Source organism: Peromyscus leucopus, chromosome X, assembly GCF_004664715.2.
Source record: "Peromyscus leucopus breed LL Stock chromosome X, UCI_PerLeu_2.1, whole genome shotgun sequence".
Lineage (NCBI taxonomy): Eukaryota > Metazoa > Chordata > Mammalia > Rodentia > Cricetidae > Peromyscus > Peromyscus leucopus.
In genome coordinates this window covers 24,805,330-24,827,659 of record NC_051083.1, presented here as the reverse complement: position 1 = coordinate 24,827,659, position 22,330 = coordinate 24,805,330, and the positions used below count along the sequence as shown (strand labels likewise).

At 38.4% G+C, this 22,330-nt stretch overlaps 1 protein-coding gene across 5 annotated transcripts in view; it reads left to right on the top strand.

Annotated features, from left to right (window-relative positions):
• The window catches only part of Mid1 (midline 1), a 337,431-nt gene that overhangs the window by 205,978 nt on the left and 109,123 nt on the right, over window positions 1–22,330 (top strand). Inside the window, exon 1 of one of the 5 annotated variants that reach the window (XM_028885943.2) lies at window positions 10,727–11,383. The exons of the other annotated variants lie outside the window; for them this stretch is intronic. The gene's annotated coding sequence lies outside the window, so the exon portion shown is untranslated. Of the gene's footprint in view, window positions 1–10,726; window positions 11,384–22,330 lie in introns of those variants that run through there. 5 annotated transcript variants of the gene reach the window in all.

The following is a 22,330-nucleotide window of genomic DNA, read 5'->3' as shown; positions in this document are numbered from 1 at the left end:
AGTCCCCAAGTCTCAGCTCTAAAGGATCTTGGAATTTCCCCACTACCCTAAAGACCCTCATTACCATATCCATCATATTGTTGTAGGGTCTGGTGTTTTGTTTTGTTTTCTTTTGATAGCCTACAATCCAAGAAAGGCTGTGTAGCACAGTGGCTAACTAGGGTTTTGTGAGAGCAGGGTAGAGCCAAGGGGAGAAAATAGAGGTTTTGGAGTTCATCACCCCAGGGGGCTAATGTGCATAAAGCGACTGCTCCAAAGGACCTGAGTTTAATCCTCAGAGCTGCCACTCAGGATCAGGATGAAGAAGCAGCCATGCAAAGAATTGCTTCTGGATGCTGATAGTCAGGGGGCGGGAAGCAGGACCTGAGTGCCCCTCTTTGGACTACTGATGTTTTGGCAGTTTCTGTTGTTGGGGGAGGTTAACTGGCTGTGGCTCAAGCACAACAAAGCTCCCTTCAGGGAAGTCACCCGCATTCCTACCAGTATCTCCTGCACTTTGCCCAGCACCCCAGGAGTAAGTAATTTCTCAGTCTGTTTTCCAAGAAAGAAAATGACTAAAGTTGCAAAACTAAATATTTGCATCCATTTAAAATTGAGAGTATCTTGGAGGAATTTGGAGTAGAATGTATAGATTGAGACTGTTGGCAGAACTGTTTGGATCTGTGCCTTGAATCAAGTGTCCCTGTTGACTTAAAGAATGACAAGCTAAAGCAGCTGCTTAGTAAGAGATAACTGATCAAGTTTTACCACAAAGATGATAAATCAGGCATTAAAATTGTTTTTTCACAATGTAAGGCTATTGTGTCGTATTTTCTCCAGCTAACATTCACGTTTGTTAATGATAAATATAGCTCCACCATAGTACAGCTTAGCACCTTGAAAGTTCACTGTTCTTAAAGCCAGACAATTTTATAAATGCATTTTTGAGTCACAGATTATGTCTCAAGTACTAAGTCCTTTCAATTTCCCCTTTCTTTTATTTAAAGAGCCACACTCTTATCAAGCTTGATTGAGTGAAAGGATAAAGTGTGTGCGATAAAATACACGTGTAAATTGAATCTCCATAAAAGGATAAAATGCTTAAAACAAAGGGTTTTCCTTTAAGTCCTAAACAATCGATTAAATAAAATATAAAACAAAAATAACAACACAAAACCCATAGATTAAGTGCCTGAGATCATACCTTTGGGTATAAATTCCGAGTTAGTGCCTTATATTTATGCTGTACAAATAATACTTATATATAATTCTTAAACATAAAACAAGGAAATATTCTGATAATACCAGTAAAAACAGTCTGCCACAGGATATGTTTTAAAAGTCATTAGGATCCTCCTGACTGTTACAGAATTTATACTCATAGATTACAATTATTTTGTAGTGCTTGGGATAGATGCCAGGAATTCTCACCGAACTACATGCCCAGACCTATGATGTTTTTAAAGAATGTTTTTTTGCACAAGTATTGCATCTCCCCCCCAAAAAAAAAAACAGTTTGAGTCTTGGCTTTTAGTCCAAAAACCTCTTTGTATTGGGACTAATTCACTCTCAGAAGACTGCTTGTTTTAAAAAGCACCATATCCTGTCCTAAACCTTATCACTGGAGCAGGGGAGATGGCTCAGTGGGGAAAATGCTTGCCTTGAGAGCTTGAGGATGGCAGAACCCACATCAAAGCCAGCAAGTTGGGTAGCCACCTGGAATTCCAGCACTTAAGAGGCAGAGCCAGAAGGCTCCTGGGACAATGTGGCCTGGCTAACTAATGTAGCTGATTGGTGAACTAGAGCTCATTGAGAGACCCTGCCACAATAACCAAAGTGAAGAGCAATCTAGGAAGACAACTGACATCAGCCTCTGGCTTACACATGCACATACATGTACACACACACATATGTGTATCCACATATACGTGAACATATATGTATACATGTATGCATACCACACACATTTACACATACACAAAAAACGAATCGTGTCATTTACTTCAGTGTGGAAGAGGAGCAGAGTGTTTCTCAACCTTCCCAAGTATTCTGTGGGCCTATGCTGTTGATGCAATGGCAATTCTTTTTTCTTTCTTAATGAATGTCTTTGCGATCTTATTCCTTCTGGTTGATTCTTACTAAAATGTCTCAAAACCCATGATCCAAGCTTGGTTGCAATTTTGCCTAACTAGCAAGGGCATTTATTTGGTGATGCTATTTGTTGCCACTGTCAATCAGATACTAAAGGAACCTGCCAGACAACAGGACCTTCCAGTTGTAACACATCTTTAACATTCACCAATCTTGAGGCTCTGGACAAAGATATTCATTTCCTCCAGCACTCTCCCAACTTCCTGCATTTCCCTTCCCAATAACTGTAACTTCATGGGCATTCAATTTTGAGTTAGCATCCTAAGATCAAGCACACATCTAGCTAATTCTGAGTACTACATGATGTGGTCTGAATGTGTTCACAAAATTTAATTCCCAATGTAACAGTATTGCAAGGTATTCAGGTGTTCAAAGGGGCCTGGCAACAGTGGGCTTGGTCTTTTGTGTTCTCCTGTCTAAGGACACATCATTCCTGTCCTCTGGAAGACATAGGATTCAAGGAGCAATCTTGACAACAGAGCTGGGGTCTTCCATTGCACATGTCTTGATCTTGGACTCCCCAGGTTATACTTCAGAACTGTGAAAAGTACATTGCTGTTCTTTATACCATGGCCAGTCACTCCCTTTGCTATAACAAGACAAACTAGCCCAGGACATGATACTTTCTGCTTTCTTGGCCCACAGAATCTCTGGGTTATCCTATCAAATCATATTGCAGAGATAAATCAGGAGGTAACTGTTTTCAAATAACTCATCATCTTACCTTTTCAAACAATAAATTGTAAAGGCTGGACTTTAGTGCCCTTTAGAAAGAAATTTATGGTTGATATCTGAAGCTAAACATTTAATAATCGAAGAGATGAAACTGTATCTCTCTGCCTAAATGCTGTAAAGTTTAATACTAAAATTAAAATATGTCTATAGTCATACCACCTTGAATGTGTCTGACCAAATCTAAAATTATGATGTTTTTGCTTGTTTATTGACAGGGGAAACCAGAATGTCAAGAAAGACTTCCCAGATATGAGTTGAAATACCCCTTTTGCTAAAAATAGTCTGCGTACACCTGTCAACTTGGTTTTATGCTATCCCTTTAACTCTTTTCATTTTATATATGAATCTTTAAAATGATTCCTTTCCCCAGCCATTTGTTTTCTGTTTACTCCATTAAAATCTCAGTTAGAGAACTAACTAAGAGCAGGCCTTTGTTCTCATATTTACCACTACATTGCTAGTGGCTAGAGCTGCTCCTGGCAGGTGGCAAGCCAAAAAAAAAAAAAAAAAAAAAAAAAAAAAAAAAAAAAAAAAGCAAAATCCCCAACAAAAACCAATACTAACCCCTGTGGAATAAAAGAACTGACTTTTATCTGCTTTTTTATTCCAAAATAAGTAAGCTTACAATTAAAAATGTTTAGTTAAAAGTTCAGCCTACTCTCCCACACATTTATGTGTGGTATACGTGTGTAGTTATATGTACTCATACACATGCATGTAGAAGCTAGAGGAAGTCTTAGGTGTCTTCCTCTATCAGATTCAACCTTATTTGTTGAAACTGAGTTTCTTACTGAACCTGAAACTTGCTGTTTCAGCTAAGCTGGCTGACCACTGAGCTCCAAGGATCTGTTTGCCTCCAACAGAAAACATGGGCTGACAAACATTTTTGGCCAAATGTAGCTCTTATGTGAATGCTAGGAATTTGAACTCATATCTTCTCTTCATAGCCCTCTTTCCTATCCTCTTCAAACTACTTCGGTACAAAGTGGAAAGCTGATGTTTCAGGCCAGGTACAGGCTTATTTGAGACCATGATGGACTTTTTTCTAGCAGCTTTTGATTATCTGGGCAAAATCTATGAATAGGACTTTCTTGATCTATGGTAGTTTTCCTGTGGTTGCAACATATTATAAAGGGTGGTGTGATGGTGAGGCTGATGCCGGTGGTAAAAACCTCATTGCTTCCTTGTAAACTTGTTTTACCTCTGGACTTCCTTGACTTACCGGTCATTCAATGCCAGGTGAGAGTCTGCCTCCCTGTAACTGCTAGAAAGCCCATTGAGAAATAGACTTGATTTCTATTTGCTACTGTGAGTCAGACCCACAGATGGGGAACAGGAACTGTGTGTTGACCAGTAAGTTTCCACAGATTGCTCACATATTTGTAGCTCTTGGGAGTGGGGTAATTGTCTTTACTGTAGACTATTTTTAAGGATGTCTGTATAGCAAAAAGTCTCACAGACTAGAGATAGTTATCTTCCTCTAAGGCCAGGGAGGTACTTACAACCCACAATACAAGATTCAGATTTCTTAAGTATTGGGTTGCTGAGCTGTGGTGTATCCCACTATGTGTACCAGGTACACTAGATGAGACTTGGGGGACAAAGTGAAACAAGACTATGAAGGATACACCATTTGTGCTTTGAAAACTGCTTTTTATCTCTAATTTAAGACTCTCATGCTTTCTGTCAGCATCCATGTAACCTGCATGTTGACAGATTAACTTGCAAACAGAAAAAAATCTGACAGTTCTCAGCTCTCACAAGGCTCATGTATAATATCTATGCCAGGGTCTCTTGTTTCCTGAAATGTAATGGCCCTAGTATAATAATTCTCAACCTTTGGGTCATGACCCCCTCTAGGGGTTGAATTATACTTTCACAGGTGTAGCTGGAGTTTTCTCCAGCCCTGCCTGGCCCACGGTCAGGACAAATCTCTCTCACCTGCCAGTCCCGCAGCTGCTTAGACCCAACCAAGTAAACACACAGAGACTTATATTACTTATAAACTGTATGGCTGTGGCAGGCTTCTTGTTATCTAGTTCTTATATCTTAAATCAACCCGTTTCTATTAATCTATAAGTTGCCACATGGCTTGTGGCTTACTGAAGTCTTCACATGGTGCTTCTCATGGTGGCGGCTGGCAGTGACTCCCTCCACCTTTCTATTCTCTTACCAGTATCTTAACATCTTCTCATGGCAGCGGCTGGCAGCGTCTCTCTGCCTCAGCCTTCCACTTCCCAGAATTCTCCTCTCTCCTTGTTCTGCCTATACTTCCTGCCTGGCTACTGGACAATCAGTGTTTTATTTATTAACCAGTCAGAGCAACACTTTTAACATACAGAACATCCCACAGCACACAGGGATCACCCAAGACCACTGGAAAACACAGATATTTACATTAAATTCATAACAGTAGCAAAATTATAGCAATGAAAATAATTTTATGGTTGAGGGTCACCACAACATGAGGAACTGTATTAAAGGGTCACAGCATTAGGAAGATTGAGAACCACTGCTCTGGTAGATGATACACAGAGAGCAAGGTGACTTTGAGTGGGAAGCAGAGAATGTAACCTCAGGATTTTTATAGGAGACACAGTGATAATAACCACAGAGTTCTACTGAAGTATAGGAAGCATACAAGATTGTCTACATAAAAAGTATCATAAAATAGTTGTTCTTGTGAAGAACAGAAATGTTAGTTTAGAGGCTGGAGAGATCTTAAGAACACTTGCTGCTTTTCCAGAGGACTGGAATTTCAGTCCCAGAATCCACATCTAATAGTTCACACTTGCCTGTAACTCCAGTTGCAGAGGGATCCAACACCTGCATCTAGCCTCCTTAGACTACCCTTCTCCCTATGGCATAAACACACAATAAACAAATGAATAAATAAGTTATTTTAAAGAAGAAATATTACATCCCTCACATAAGATATTTCATGAACATTATAAAATAACTAAATGAATTGATATCCTTCCTGCTTCCCAAAATAGCTTGAAAGGGTTTCTAAGAGAATAAATACAGATAGTGAAATTAGTGAAGAGGTAATTCAGGACAAAAGGGGGAAAAGGACAAGAAAATGACAGTTTTTCCTGGCACTTTTGAAATCCAGCCACACTTGATCCTCAAGGGACTGTGAGATTTCTCTCATCCTCATTTTACAAAGAAAGAAACTGTGTAGAAGATATGGGGAGTGTCTGTGAATATGAGAGACATAGAGTATCAGGTCCTTATCTGCCATGGCAAGGATATGTCAGAGGCCAGGCTTGAACTTAGTATTATCTATTTTCAAGCTATACATCTTTTTGCATGGTATCACATTGATGGGACTGGCTCAAAAGTACACTAAGTGCATTTGGGCCCTCTAAGTTCGAGGTTTAGCCCCAAGTTTTCTGACAACACAACAGAGACAAAGCAGTTTCTCAGCCATCTAAAATAGAAAGGACAGCGAGAGAAAGAAACAAGGAAATCTAGATGGAAATTCCTAATGCTGTACAAAATATATTACTTACTTTTAGAACCCATTTATCTTAGAGACTGCGGTGATAATAATAACGAATAATATCTTAAGTTCAATAAGGTAGATGAACTTTCATTATGCCTTATTAAATGAGTCATCACATTGACAGCTTTTGGAGAATTTGCACCACTTTGATTTGACAAAACCAATAATACTGTTTTAGTTACTTTGATTGTTTCTTAATAAGGTGCTCATTGCATGGTTTCCCTGGGAATACTAAAAGTGTATGTTTAAAGTTTAAGTTAGGGGGCTGAGAAGACAGTTCAGTTGTGAAATTCCTTGCTGTGTAAGCATGGCGACCTGAGTTTGGATCCCCAGAAACCATGTAAAAAGACATCTATAATCCCAGTGCTGGGGAGGCAAAGCCAAGTGGACCCTTGGAGGTGAATGGCCACCAGTCTAGCTGAACCAGTAAGCTCTATGTCCGGTGGGAGACAGTTACTTGAGAGAGAGAGAGAACAGTTGAAGAAGATATCTAACATTAACCTCTGTTCTCCACATGCACTTACACACATGTGCATATATTCATATGCTCATGAACACATAGTCTAATGTGCGTGCGTGCGTACACACACACACACACACACACACACACACACACATACAGAACATACTGTGAAGAGACAGTCTTGCTTTTTTTTCCTTTTCGCAAAAAAATATCAATTTCTGTAACTCAGCTATTTGGTAAAGCTAGCACGTTATTTTATATAGGATAAAACATAGATCTAGAAATTTTGGGAAGTAGAATATGGGTTCAAAGGAGGAAGATTTGATGAGATTTGGAAGCAGTTTTAATTTTATGATACGTTTTATTACATGTGTATTTGTGTCTTTTAATGGTAACCCATTTTTATTGCCCCAGATGTAAGCATCTATGCTTCCCTGAAAAACTGCAGTTGATATGTTGGCATTCCAATGTGGCAAAAGTGTCTTTGCTGGAATTTCTCGAAGAAGCTTCTCTCTTGCCTTTGTTCTGTACAGACAGTCCTGATACAGTTCTTAATATCCTGTTTTCATTCGTCAGAGCTGTTGTTCTTTTCATTGCCATGTTCCCATCGTTCCCAGTCTTTCATGTGGTGCTTTACAATAACAATTGAGAACAAAAGAATCACTCCTCTTTTGGTTGCCTTTAAAAATGGAGGGGGGCAGTGGGAGGGGGAACTCTATCCTTTGACTGTAGGGCTTCAGTGATCACAGGAAATGTTCATAATAGTTAACCAGGAGTTTTGGATGAAGGTTAGTTTTCTTTATTTTTTTTTAAGATAACAAAGTAACTTCAGGACATTGGGAGTACAAGAATTTTGTGTGTGGCTAACTTTGAAGTTGAGGGGGTAAAGTGGTTTTCTTCTTTTTTATAATTCCTGTGTGTGTGTGTGTGTGTGTGTGTGTGTGTGTGTGTGTGTGTGTGTGTGTGTGTGTGTGTATGTGTGTGTGTGTGTGTCTGTGTGTGTGTGTGTCTGTGTGTGTGTGTGTGTGTCTGTGTTCATATGATGGGGGTGGGCACTCAAGTGATGGTCAGGAGACAACTTCCAGGGGTCAGCTCTCTCTTTCTACCATATAGATGCTAGGGATCAAACTCAAGTCGTCAGACTTGGCAAGTACTCCTACTGGCTGAGCCATCTTACCTGCCAGAAAAGCAATATTTTTTTGTGTATGACAGGCATTTTCATAGTAGTTTCCCCATCTGCTCATACAATAGGAATCCATTACTCTGTAGTCCTCATTATCTGCGTGAGCATGACAAGAGGATTTGTTTTTGCTGTTGAACAACTTTAAGCTTTCCAGTGTTCAGAGAACAATCTGAACATTTAGGGGATAACTGGGAACAAATGGGTCTCCTAAAGGAGTACTATTTAGGCAAAGTAAAAAAAAAAAAAAAAGTCCTAAAATAGTTAAGAGTTTTCCAGGATTCAATCTACCTGCAAAAATCTGGTTCAAGTGTCTTCAAGAGAATAGATCTCTCATACCATCTTACTAATTTCAAACTAACCTTTGATAGATTGAGCCAGGAGATATTTTTGGATAAATAATCATTACCTACAGGTTTCTATCTTTGCACAGAATAAAGAGTGTTTCTGTAATGTAGTGGGGATAAACAAACTAAGGGACTTCTAGAGAATGACTGCTCTTAACAAGTTCAAGTAATTTTCAAAAGGTGCTTTTGTATATGTCTCTGTGTATGAATGCATGTATACACATATACAAATACTGATATATATATATATATATATATATATATATATATATATATATATGATTTTATAGACTTAGATTTCTATGGAGGTATATATAAATGCCTACCCAAATATAGTTATACATGAAAAATTACTCAAGGAAGGCATCACTATAAGCTTTTCATCTGTGGGTGGGTTTAAAGGAATCAGTAGCTTCAGTTTCTGCCACCACCATGATATGGGTCCAGTCACCTGAAGATCCAATCTTAGACCTTCTGCTAAGAGACAAGTTGAGATATATCCTTCTTGTTGTTTTTCTTTTTGTAGCCTAGCACTGTTGTCAGACCCAAATTCTTATATGATAGCCAGAAAAGCCTAGAGCAGGAAACATCAATCATTTTCAGTATAATAGAAAATATAATCCATTTGTCTTTAAAACTGAATTAGTTTAGCCAGGACTGGTGACAGTCAGCTATGATCCTAGTGCTTGGAGACTGAGGGATTGAGATCATAAATTGCACACTAGCCTTGACTAAAAAACAAGACTAGGTTTCTTTGTTTGTTTTTAAAGGAAAAGAGGAAGAAAATAACCAGGATGCTTTGTTTCTTAAAATGATCTATGATATATAAAACGTGAGATATTTGAGATTCTCTGATTGTTAGAAATCTCAACTGAATTTATGAACTTGAAAAGATTATAAAATGCTTTATTGTTGTTTATCATTGTTTTTTCATGGGTGGAGTAAACGTTTTGTTTCCTGATGTTTTAACTTGAGCTATTAAGGCTGATTTTTCCCACCACAGTGCCAGAATATAGACAAGTTAAAGCCACCTCATAAATGTTAACAACTTTAATGTTATGTTCACAAAAGCTTTTTAAAAATCTTAGATGAAAAGTTATTGAACTTTCTATTTGATAATAAACGTGTATCTTTGGCGAATCACATGAACATCTTAAGGAAATCATCTCTATTTTAAAACTGAGTAATGCCTGTATTGTTAATAGGTAAGTAAAATTACGATTTGGACAAATGTAAACCCAGAACATCTAACGGTGCATTTTTATGTCCTATGAAGTGTGTTCTGGTTTACCATGAAGTGTTGTATTATAAAAACAGGTGCTGCAAACTTACACTGTACAATCAGAGTAAGCTCCCTGCTTCCCTTTTATCTTGCATGCTCCTTCTATACCTTTGGTGGAGCCCCACTGTCTACAGGATAAATCGAATCGTGCAGAATTGTTTTTCACACTTTCCTGATGAAGTACTTTAGTTGCAGTTTCTTGTCTTGTATACTGATAAGCCACATCCTTCAAATAACTGCAGTGCAGGACAAATTTTCTTTTTGCTCTTAGAAAATCTACTTCCCTTTCTTCAGATAGTCACATTTTAAATGATTACTTTCCATTCTCAGAGCGCCCTTTTCTTGCCATTCTGGAAACCAATTCTGGCTAGTGAAATCCAGTTTGGGGACAAATTACAGACTTTTTGTAGTCTGAATATATATATATATATATATACATATATATATTATACACATATGTATATATACACATATACATATATGTATATATACATATATATGGTATTAGATTATTTATAGTATAATATTAGATGCATACAGAATCAACCTTCTGTGAGTTCTACATTCATAGATTCAGCACAGTTCAGATGTAAAACATGTGAAAAATGTTTTGTCTATACTGAGCATGTACAGACTGTTCTTGCCACTTTTTCCCAAATAATTCACCATAGCATTGTGTTAGGTATTATAAGTAATTTGAGGTGATTTTAAATATGCGAGAGGATGTGTATATATGAAAACAACATGACATTTTGTATAAGAAACTTGAGCATCCATGGGTATTTCTATCTTTAGTGGGGGTGCTCTAAAACCACTCCATGGAAACCCAGAGAAGGCTATTTACACATAGGATACTTTTTCGGTGCTTATGTGTAAGTATGTATGATGGATGTGTATAATTTATACAGATGTGTGCATGTATAGTTGCATTTCTATATACATATGTGTGTGTGTAGCTCATGCACTTGTATATTTTTAGTTGTATGTTAAGATAATTCATTGTATAATGTAAAGGTCTTTTAGGAAGAAAACATGAATAGCTTACTGTATTTGTACAAGAGATTGTTCCTCCTAATATAAGCTGAAAACTAACTTCGGTCAGAAATTAAATTTGAATTGTGAGACTAAAGAAACAAAATAATGAGCATATTATTTTTAAAACAAACAAACTAACCTTCAGAGCATAATGAAACAATGTGCTCAGTAGTATGTTAAAGTCAGTTTCTGACCCCCAAGCTGGGAAGGATAGTTCCTGATCGCAGCATGGAAAGCTGATGTTCTTTCTGCCTCTGGCTTCAGACATCATCCATCCAGTCATCTGAGCCACTGCTGGTCCCCGTAAGCAGGGAGAGTGCCGATCTCAGTGCCAAGTCCTCATGCTTCTGGGCCAGGCAGTGAGTGTTAGCCTGACCTGAGCTGCCTTTTCATTTTATTTTAGCTGAACACTGACTGGGCTAGGGGACAGGGAAGTCACAGTGGGGGCCATGGAAAAGGCAGTTGATTCTTCAACTCAGGCAACCCTGGCGGAGTGGATGAGGTGGAGCTGGCCTTCCTGGAATTGTTGGACCGATTTTCCTGTTGTGTTTCACTGTCGACTCTCTCACAGACACACACAGGACTGCTCCAGCTCTGCCTGCCACCCACCACCTGGTCTCAGTGGCCTGTCTATCATTTTGTGGAACTCCATCCTCTACTTACAGCGATGTTTCTTCAAAAAGAACTAGTGTGCAGTCCGTTGGTGGGTATTCAAGGGGATCTGTTTGTCAGAACCTTGAGTGGTGCTCAAAGGATTCTTAAGTACCAGTGTACGAGTTTCTGTTTTCAGCCTGTTGACCAGGCTTCTAGGAATGCATTGCATGATTGAGGCTTTCTAGGGGCTTTCTTTACTGTTAAGACAGTGAGACAGGGATTGCTCTTTTTCACTGCCATGAGTCTCTTTTGCTTGCCTATGTGTGGAGATGAACTTCCAGGAGTATTTAAGCATTCTGTTAAGTAAATTTGGAAGACTGGGTTTCAATTAAAATAACCAGACTGTGTGACCCAGCTCCCATTTCCCCTTAATTTTGATCATTAAAACCTTCATATCCCCACAGACATCTGCCATGCTTCCTAATGATTCTTTTCAGGAATGTTCATTCATTATTAATCAGGTTGCATGGTCAGGCAAGTGTGTGATTATTTTAAAGAATGTCCTAGAGATCCAATTACTAAAAATGCATGCGTTACAGGCAGATGGGGAAGTACAGAAAAAGGGCTGCTTAATAGTTTGATTGAACTTGCATGAATTCCATCAGGTGAGTGTTTGGTGACATTGTCTTCCTTAGTTCTCATGTCAGGCAAAGTTTCGATTGCAACTGGATTTATCCTAAATAAAACACACAAGAAATTACAAATTGTCCAAAATGTAATAATTGATTGTTTGAAAACTCAAGACTAACATCTTGGTGCTTATCTGCTTGTCATTTTTGCTTTAGTCAGTCCAGTCCCCCTGGACCCCTCCAGTTTGTTTGGCAGGAATTCATACTTGTCTGTTACCAATTAGATGAATTTGGATGTGCTGACACTTGAAGGTTACATATAGTGATATTTTAATTGTAGAGTAATGTTCATTACTTGTAAAATGTTACTGGATTGCCCTTTTCCCACAGGTTCCTACTCAATGCACTATTTATATTGAAAACTCTATTTTGCCTGTGTATTGTTCTCTGTCAAAACAAAAGTGTGAAATTGTTGAATATTGTAGGTCCCATTCCCAGTCTTGCAAAATGGCTTTAAATCCAGCGAATCTCCTCTCTTTCCAACAAACCCTATTTTATTGTCCCTTTTTGGCTCCCCTGAGAGAGTAATAATCACTAAAGTAGTTTTTAAGTAGTATGTTGATTTGGTGGCTTTTATAACTGAACATTAAATACTGAGCTACATAGTTGAATATGCAGGTGTTGAATAAGCAGATGTTGCATGCTTGTACTATGTCATTTAAAATTTGTATATGTAGTGAATTCACCTTGTATATAGGAGCCAGCTTTTACTGAAGTTATTATATACTTCCCTGGCTTGGGAAATTACACTCTTACAGATGAAAGCAGGTTCCTTTTGAGCGCAGCCTGTTGCAATCTCACAAGCCTGGGTTGATTCTGTGTTTCACATCATTCGTTTTGAGCCCTTTAGAGTCTGTATTCTGCTGGTCCATGATAGAAACACCATTCCATGTTCTTCAAATATATAGCACCTGTAGTTCTATAATAATGATGCCATACCCAAAGCTCTAACATCAGTAAGTCAACTAACTTTTAGGTTCCCCCAGGTGATGGAGATAAGAGATGTGGAACATGTTTCTGAAACAAATAATACAATTTATTTGTGCCATTTTCGGTGATGTTTGTTGCTCACAATTCTTTTAGGAGCTAACTTTGTGAAACCAATTTTATGAATCTTGGTATATCTTTCTGTTGTGTTAAAAAGCAGTGGTTCTCAACCTGTGGGTTGAGACCCCTTTGGCAACCCTTTATCTCCAAAAATATTTACATTACGATTCATAAGAGTAGAAAAATAACAGTTATGAAGTAACAACAAAAATAATTTATGCTTGGGGGCCACCACAACATGAGGAACTGTATTAAAGGGTCAAAGCATTAGGAAGGTTGAGAAATGCTGTGTTAAAGTTTTTCTTATCTGGTTTGTATTTTGGTAAACATAAATATTCAGTTCCATAGTATAAAGAATATTTGGATAAGAACCATATGAACTTCCTTGTGTATCATCTGGGAAGTGGGCGGGAAACATCTGGTATTGACAATCAATCACAAGTAGCCCAAAGTTGTATTTTTCTAGTGTATTCTGTGATTCAGCACACTATTAATATGCCTGATTGTAACGACATTCAGAGCTGTTCAATGAGAGACTGAGAGTGAAATTATTCATGCGTTGCTTGTGTGATCTTCTTTCTATGTTCCAAACGAGAATAACAATTATGTTTCATGCATTGCGCAAACATGACACAGAATATGGATAGGTGGGTAAAGGACACATCTTTCCTGGAGATACCTAATTCTTAATCCAATTCATTTTTAAAATTAGAATTTAAAATGACATCTATTTATTTATGCATGTGCACATACTTGTCTGTGGTGTGTGTGTGTATGTGTGTGTGTGTGTGTGTGTGTGTGTATGTGCGTGTGTACATGAGCACACACGTGCATGCTCTGGCATGTCCATGGAGGTCAGAGAACAACTTGTGAGAGTCAATTTTCTCTTTTACCATGTAGGTTCTGAGGATCAACTTTGGCAGTAGGTGCCTTCACACACGGAGCCATCTTCCTAGCACTCTCAGTCCAACACTTGATCATGAAAGTGAAACTTGCATGGTCTTGATGTCTGAACCAGAATGCTTGCCTGAGTTTGGTCATGAATTAAACCCTGCAATGAATGCTGTCTTCACGGGGATACTAGATGGTTCCTCAAGGTCTAGGTTATGTAAACTGTATCAAAGTAGAGATCCTAGGAGGCTTCCCAGATTACCCTTGTGAAATTCAAACATGAGTTGCAGAGCAAGATGATGGCAAGGGATTTAACAACATAGGCTTGGAGCTTATATGTTTTGTCTGCATTGACTTCCTATGCTTTCACCTTTTACTTCAGAGAAGAGTTTTTTGTTTTTGTTTTTTTTAAAGATGAGTCCAATAGGCACAAGCCCATGAGTTGTTCCTTAAGAGTACCTATCCTGGGTTTCCCCAAACCTCTTTACTAAAGCCAAATCCTGCAGCTGAGGTCCCTGTGCCATAACTCTTGCATTGGAAATTTTCTACTTCCCTTTGTTTTCTCCCATAGGCCATACCATAAACAAAAGACAGTACCCCACCCCAGGACAGTTCTCCTGGAATGAATGCTTCTTCAGTATAAAAATACCTTAGGATGAAGAAACCTGGAACCTACAGGGAGCAAGGAAGTAGCTTTCTGTTCAGGTAGCTGACCAGCTAGATCACCTCAAATATCACCCTGTGCCAAGATTCTGTTATGCTTCCAGCCCTCCCTACTAGCTTTTTATCCCTTTGTTAATTCATTTTCCTTGATTCTATGAGGTGCGAACTCCTGCATTCAGGTTTTATCCCCTGTGAGAGTGTGATGGCTATTTGGTTCAAATCACACATTCGTTTGAAGCCTACATTTGAGACTATGAATGCTTTCTTCCTAGGAATGGTGTGTGTGTGTGTGTGTGTGTGTGTGTGTGTGTGTGTGTGTGTGTGTGTGCCTGCTCATGCCTAAGCTCATGTATACCTGGATTGGCCCTGAATGATTTAGAATATATTAAGAGAATAGGATGAGTCACATATTAAACTTGGGGTCTTGTTATTCTGTTGTGTAGTAGGAAAAAATATTTTTCAATATTTTCGTGATTTGTTAAGTAGGTAATTATGTCACTTTGTGTTTTTCAGCCTAAAGGGTTACTTTGTAACTGTTAAGTTTAAACATTTAGCACACATCACACTGTTTACAGCTGTGTTTTTAAACAGTTCTTCCTTGTTTAATATGAAGTTGCCAAATATAATAGTAGCCAGGATTCTTTGGGCCTCTGGAAGGTTCCATTTTCATCCACCCCCACCCCCCAAACAGAGACAGAAAAGCTAACATGAAACTAAAAAAAATCTTTAATGAAAATTATTTATATAGGAAGAAAAACAAAAGCCAATTGCAAAGAATGGCAAATGGTCTTATTTATTGGGCCTGTGACTTAGGAAGTGAGGGGTAGTAGAGTTGAAGGTATAGTTTGGTGAAACTTGGTCAAGTCTTTGAAAATGGAGATGAGATGCCAGGCAAGAGTCATTGTTTAGGCAACATGAGAACTATGTTTTATACTATGAAGAGAAATGCTATGAAAAAGCTGTCGTTCAGGGAACAGGTTACAATCAGTAAACTCAAGGAGGAAAGATCAGGAGTAAGTCACATTTGCAGCTGGAGAGGTGACTCAGTGGTTAAGAACACTTTCTGCTCTTCTAGAGGACCAAAGTTTGGTTCCCAGCACCTAGTCAGTTAACTTATAGAGGCCTATAACTTTAGCTCCATAGGCTTCAGTGTCTTCTTCTGGCTTCTGAGGGCTTTTGAACTCAGGTGTATATACCCACATGTAGACACATGCATACAATAAATAAAATAAAAATTTAAAAAGGAAATCAAATTAAGAGGGTTAGTTTTCTTTATGGAGGAAGACGATGGTCTAAAAATGTAGCAGAATGAGTCCAAATCAGCATGAAGCTATGATAAGTAGACACACATTTCTTCTTGAATGATTTGAATTTTGGAGAGGAAGAATGTATTTGTTTCTATTGATGCTATATTACATTGTAACAAACCTGACGGCTTTTAACATCGCAAGTCCATTATTTTATAGTTTTCAAAAGTCTGACATCACACATAAATTTCCTATTCATCAGTATCCACAGAGTCCTGCTTCTTTCTGAAGGCTGTGGGATATCATCAGTTTTTATTCTTCCATCACCAGATTCTCCAGGCTAAATGTATTCCTTGACTTGTGGCCTTGTTCTTTGTGTTAAAAGCAGACATGGTTGGTTCTAGCCTTCCTTAGGCCACATCATTCTGATTCCAACTCTTCAGTCAACATCTTTCACTTTTTAGGAGTCTTGTGATTCTTTTGAGTCTCTTAAATAATCCAAATTAATCTCTTTATTGCAAAACCAGCTGCTTACAAGCCTCAATTATATCTGAAACTTTAATTTCTCTTTTCTCCTGTTACCTCCCAAGACCTAGTTTGTAGTCATCTTTGAGGCCATTACTCTGCCTTCTCCAGAGAGAAAAGAATAGAAAATATGGCAGATTTCTCACTTTTTGAACATGGTAAATGAAGCCTTTTAGGAGATACCTCTAGAAAAGACAAGTTGAGGAAGGAAGTCAATAAGTCCCATGAGAATTGCATTCTGAGTCTGAAGTAGTTATAGACCATGAAGCTGAGAATTGTCAAGTCTGAAGAGAAATGTCAGAAAGATGGTACTTTGAGATTCAAGCCTGGAAATCACTTTCATGGAAAGTAACCATGAAATGAGTGAACACACTGGCTTACCTCCTGGAAGGAAGGACACACAATTAGAACACTCCAGGTTTTGATGGACAGGAAGAAGTCAGCAGCAGTTTGAGAGAGAGCAACTAGGGAAGGATAATTGCAATTGCAATGATACTCAAAAGGAGAGGACCAGACCTGGAGAAGAAAGATGTAGGCACACATCTACATCTTTCTTTTATCCACCAAAACCTCCATTTATTTGCTTTCCATTGTGAAGAAGTGCTTTCTTTGGTAAATGAGTTTCATGAAAAGAGGCCTGGCATCTAAGGATACAAGCCTTCATTGAAATGTGTCACTGAAGACAATCCTAATTCTGGACATGATTAGAACGAGTGCTAATATTATAGGGAACATCTGTGGACTCATTCTTTAGGACACTCAGGCAGCTTACATGCTGCATGGTGAATGTTCTACATTTTTTGACTATGTTCAACTCCTCTTTTGCTTAATATTCTGCCCTATTCTAGTAGACCAACTGTAGGCAGGCAAAGTTGTGAATGCTGAATTGCTGCTATTCCCAGTTGGTTTCAAGAGGTTCCCATCATTAGGCCCTCCTCCTCCAGAAAAAAAAGGCCAGTCAGCCCATTCATAAAAATGTTGAGCTATAGAATTTCCTGACAACAATATGCATATGTGATTTCCTTCTATTGTAATAAATTCTAAGGCGCTAGCTAAAAAAATATGGAAAGTGAACTGTGAAGGTTAGGTAAAAAACAAAAGAAAGATAACTTTTTTTTTTGCACAAATCCTACCTGACCCCCACTATCTTGTGAATGAACCCTGCTCAACTTTTGAAACCTCCCTCATCTTTTACCCTGAGGAAACTTTTCTGTCCCTTTTTCCTTTTGGGCAGAGTAGATTATTCTGGTTTCTGGATTTCCTATTTTATTATGATACACAACATATTCTTTTCATTTTTAGATTTATTTTATGTATATGAGTGTTTTGCCTGCATCTGTATCTGTGTACCACATTCATGCCTAGTGCCTGTGGAGTGTGTTGGAGTCCATAGAACTGGAGTTATAGGCAGTTGTGAGCTAACTGTGGGTCCTCTGCAAGAGCAGCAAGTGCTCTTAACTGCCCAGTACTTTTTGCCATCTTTAATGAATTGTTAAATACCAAGGCAAGAGCTAGACATTGCCTGAGCCTACCCCAGGACCAAGTGCATGCAAAGATTTTAATATTTTATTAAAAGATTAATAGTACTTTAATTTATCTCAATATTTTTAAATGGTAGAAAAAAAGGCAGGCTAATTTCTTGAAGAAAAGAATGGCATATGTAGATACTGAGAAATGAAGATGATGTGTGGCAACTTCTGGATAAAAGTAGAGAGTGGAATTTATTGTAGATATCAACTCAGAACCCCTTCCTTTTTGGAAGTGTGTGACCCAACGACTTAGAAATTTGGCTGAACTTCACTTATCACATCTAGCTTTTTTCTCAGCACTTAATTCAGTTAACTATTTACAGTGTAGACATTTGCCCAAAGCACCATGCTGAGTACTATGGCAGTAAAAGGAAAAGATTCAGATCTGAGCAGCTGCTATTAAATCATTCCTACATGAATTGCCCCCAAGCACTGAACTCACATAATTTCCATTGATGTCAGGGTGAAATCCCATTGCAAATAATTTCCTGTTAACAAGGGAACATGTACTCGCTTGTCCAAGTCAGACTCCTCCATCTTTGCTGTTGTTCTTACACACCTGGCATTTTATTCATGCCTTTGTGCTGCTGATTTTCATTTTGTTTTCTGGCCAGTTGTGTGTATCTCTCTCCTCTAAAAAATAAGATCTGTAGGTCAAATCTGGCTCATTATCTGTTTTTAAAAATGCAGCTGTATCAGAACATAGGTATGCACATTCCTTTTTATATTCTTTATGATTATTTCTGCAATACATATCCAATGGCCCACAAAACAAAACAAAAAAACATGTATTATCCTGCCATTTATACAGAAAGCTTGCTGACTTCCATTTTACTGGTTGACAGATCCTTAAAGGAAAGAGTTATACTTTATTCATTCAACTTTAGCCCAGTACAGTTGAAAAAAAATCAAAGAATGTTTGAATTTATTGTGCATTGGACACTATTCTAGGTATTTGTAACACAGCATCCAAAGAGAAAAAAAAATCTCTGTTCCTATACAGCACTGTCTAGTGTTAGAGACATTAAAGGGAGACATCCATAAAGAAAGTAATAGAATATGTTAGCAATAGATATATCTAAAGAACAACAGACTGAGATAAAGCAAGAAGGATTTCTATAATGGATGGGTAGTTATGGTGGTAGTGAGGGAATTAGTTTTATGTGGGTTCAGATAAGGTGACTGTAGAGTCCAGAGTTACATGGATTCCAAAACTGTATGTTCCAAGTGGAAGATGGGATGCATTTGGCATATCTGTGGATTGACAAGGAAGCCATGTACCCTGAGCAGTACAAGAAAGGAGTAGCGTGGGAGGAAATGAGCTCACCGTCTGAGTCTGTTTTCTAGTGCTGGTTTTATTGTGGTGCATTTCCCTTTGACTGACATGGGAAGCCCCTGGAGGGAAAAGAAGAAGAGAGGCAGAATCTGTCATGTTTTAACAGGTTCTCTACCTTCTGAATGGGAGCTAGACTAAAAGGAGAAGGGCCAGAGTGAGGAGAAGACATGAAAGCATTTAGAAAGGTCTTGTGATAGCCCAGGAAGGAGATGATAGTGGCTTGGCTCCTGATAATAGAGATGGAGTGGCGACAGCACATGGGTCTCCCCTTTTGGACCAGCTTAGTACCGAGCACACAGTAGCCTTCTCTTGAATAAGTGAATAAAATGTCAGCATTTCCACTGGGATGCCCCGTGGAATCACCCCCTGGAAATTCCCATGCTACCTCTGTGGGAAGGAATCTGACACTTCCACTAAAAACATAGTCATCATGTAATATTTATCTTTCACTGTCTGACTTATTTCACTTTTCATAATGTCCTCTGGTTGCATGTAGATTGACGCAAATGACAGAATTCCATTTTTATGACCAAATAGTGTTTCACTGTGTGTACGTACTGCATTTCTTTATCTGTTAATCAGTTTACAAACACTGAGGTTGTTCCCATAGCATGGCTACTGTGACTAACGTTACAACAAACATGGGAATGCAAATGTCTCTCTGGCATACGCATTTTATTTCTGGATCACATGGCAGTGCTATTTTCAGTTTAAAAAAACTAAAAACTCAAATTTTTCTCTTTGTGTTCCATGTATATCAGTGTGTATGTGCATATTCACATGTGTGCAGGCACACTAATATGTGCGATCATGTGGAGCTCTGAGTTTATGTTGGGAGTCTCCCTTGATTGCTACTCACCTTATTCATTAAAGCAGGGTCTTTTAGATTAACCCAGAGCTCTACAGGCCTAGTCTGGCTAACCAGCTTGCTCTGGGAGATTGGTTTTGTGTCTCCTCCTCCCAAGCACTGGGATTAGAGGTGACCTCCACACCCACCCAGTGTTTATGTGGGTTCTGGGAATCTGAACTCCAGTCTTCATGTTGCATGACAGGTGCTTTAACCATTAAGAATCCACCCATTCCCACTTTCAGTTTTTTGGTTTTTTTTTTTTCTCTTTTTAAAAGATTCTCCACACTTTGTTGTTGTTTTAATGTATTGGCTTATAATACTGTATAGGATGGAATACTAGATAAATATTATATAAATATATATATGCTATATTTATACTACATACCGTATAAATGTGTGCAAATACTGCATATGTGAAAATAAAAATTAAATGGAAATAATTTGGCTATGCATGGTGGGTGGCGTGCTTCTGTGATAGTGGTTTGCTCTGATGATCTCCACACTCAGGAGATAGAAGCAAAGAATATTGCAAGTTTACAGCAGGTCTGTAATATATAGCAAGTCCCTGTCTCAAAAAATTAAACAGGAATATATTTAAGTAAGTAAATAACATAAAAATTAACAACAACCATCATAGAATAGAGCACAGGAAAAGGCCTCCTATTTTCCTTTGATTTTTATGCTTCTGATAGAAAAGAAATTTGACACAGAGGTAATTTTTTTATGCACAGTTAATCAAAGTCTTGCTTAATAGGCAAAACCTTTCAATTTCTTCAGCGCTGTCTACAGGAACAATGTACTAGGCACAAGTGAAGATGGCAAAGTCTCTTAGAAGAGCAACCTTTGGTTTTACATTACAGACTGGAAAGATGAGTAAGCACCAGTATTTAAAATTGCAGGCACACCTTTATCAGGCAGTAAATATGAGTGTCTGGTCACAGGTTGTTCCTGGCCTACTAGTTTGCTCTTCTAATATTTAACAGGCCCAGGACATATACTTTATACTCTTTATTGATCTACCAGTTCGAAGTGAGGTGATGGTGTTTCTCTGAGCTGTGCGCACTCTTCATATTTCAGATGGATACTATTTCATAAAAGGTCAGATGATTCTAGAAACCCTGCCTTTTGCAAAGAAGCAGAGGTGTGAATACAAATGACTGACTGTCAGAATCACTAAGCACAGCTTTGGAAATGAAGCCTTCCCATAAAGCCAACTGAGAACTTTCTACCCTTGTGAGTGATTTGCACCTCCTGACCTGGTAAACCTCACTGTTCTCCCACAGCCTGCAATGGGCTGCAGCTAATATGCCAGGCAGCATTCTACAGCCCTCCACTAATGGCCTTGAAAGGGAGAAGGTTCAAAGAGGCTTAGTTCCCAGGCCTGCTAATGAGCAGGAGGCCTCTTCACCCTAATGAACTGGTGCTTGTGTGGGATTCTTTGCCTTCCCTTTTTTGAAGGGAAGGGAGGCAGGAGTTCACAAAAGCAGTGTGGTATTTATGGGAAGGGACACTTTCAGCTGGGCCACCCGATGGTGGCCTGGAGGGGAACAACAAAGCTGGGAGAGGTCATGCCTGGGCCAGCAGGGTTGTGAGTATGAGACAAGACCTCCTGCCAGCCAGGTTTGTTACTGGCAACAGTGACAAGCCTGAGATAGGATAGTTATCTATCTGCAATAGTGGGCTGCACAGGATTCCTCAGCAGCCTTTGCATAGTCTTTCCAAGTTGCTTTCTCAACTATAATTATCATTGTTAGAACTTATCAAACATATGTAATAATATTAGTTATTGGCGTTGCAGCCTTCAAAAAGGCTCCCGGATAGTTTTCTCTGTTTCTCTCTGCCTCCCACATTCCGCTTCTAGATTAAACAATAGAAGAATAATGAACATATGCCAAAAATACCATCTCTACTATGATCATCTTCATGCAAATCTATGTATTTTTTCCTCAAGCATGTCTTAGAAAATGATGTCCTGAATTTAAACATTATTTCTACTGAAATGCATACATTTGAGTTCATATATGCCGAATGCTCATACCTATAGTGGGTATGTCTGTACAGTTGAATATATTGACCTGCTGTTGCAAACTGATAGTCCTTAAAGTGCATATACATTAATATTTAAGTTCACCAACTCAAAGCTGTGAATGATTATGGCTGTAACATAAAATTATTCTGATCATACACCAATTATAGAAATTATAGTTTCAATTAGTTTTCAAGTTGGATTTAGACCTTTTAGAAGCCAGAACTGTGAAAAAAAACATAAAACACAATAA